Source organism: Asparagus officinalis, chromosome 10, assembly GCF_001876935.1.
Source record: "Asparagus officinalis chromosome 10, Aspof.V1, whole genome shotgun sequence".
Lineage (NCBI taxonomy): Eukaryota > Viridiplantae > Streptophyta > Magnoliopsida > Asparagales > Asparagaceae > Asparagus > Asparagus officinalis.
The window spans coordinates 59517632-59518600 of NC_033803.1; the positions used below are offsets into that span (position 1 = coordinate 59517632).

The 969-nt window shown below is 27.1% G+C and overlaps 1 protein-coding gene across 4 annotated transcripts in view; it reads left to right on the forward strand.

Moving 5' to 3' along the window:
* LOC109825096 (AT-rich interactive domain-containing protein 2-like) overlaps positions 1 to 969 on the forward strand; it is a 21753-nt gene that overhangs the window by 18869 nt on the left and 1915 nt on the right. The window lies entirely within an intron of this gene.

Here is a 969-nt window from a genome sequence, read left to right on the forward strand (position 1 = left end):
TACCTCCACTTATGCGCAAACATACAGCGTAATGCATACATATTTTTTATTTTTAAACAAATATAAAATTCTCCATAATAATTTTAATATGCAGGATCAAGATTTCAAAGTATGAAAAAGTAAATTCTGTATTAAAATGTAAAAGATTAGTACAAGGTATATTAATTAACTAACAATTACCACATTAAAATGTTCAAATGTATCATCATAACTTTATATATCTCATTCATAATTTCACATTTACTTCAGTTTTCACAAATCGAAAATTCAAAATCACAAACACAATGATGTTACCAAATATTTCATGCCTTTGGAAAAAGTCATCAGGGTTTAACAAACAATCAAAGAGTAAATACTTAATTACTTCGGGCATGTTTGGCTAATACTTATTTTTTTTCTGCTTATAAGTTACGTGTCACTTATTTTTACTTTGTTTGTTAGAAGGCAAACTATCTTTTAACATCAATAAGTAAATCTGCTTATAAGTGCTAAAAAAATAAATTAGGAAATCCCAACCTTTTTTTTCCTACTTAAAAGTTCAAAAAAAGTAAATACATTTTACCAAATATGATTTTGGAACCTTATAAATAAAAATACACTTAAAAGTTAAAAATAGGCAGATTGCCAAACATGCTTCTCAAGTCTTAAGCAAAGCAAACAAAGAAAATACTTTCAAGTCACTGCTATAAGTTATATTGAAATAACATTAAGTAATAGGATTGAAATATGTATGTTGTATGGAAAATAGCATACATCAATTCAAATATTTAGTAATGTATGCTATATTTTAATAGCATAGAGTTACAGCATGTTTGTGTTATTTCAAATGCTACAGAAGGGTTAGGGTTTGCTATGTCATATAACCCAAAATGACGAGTGACGTAGTGCATTCTTTTCAACGCTGATATATGTATGTATGCATTTATGTATATATGTGTATGTGAGTGTGTGCGCGTGCATATTGTTTTT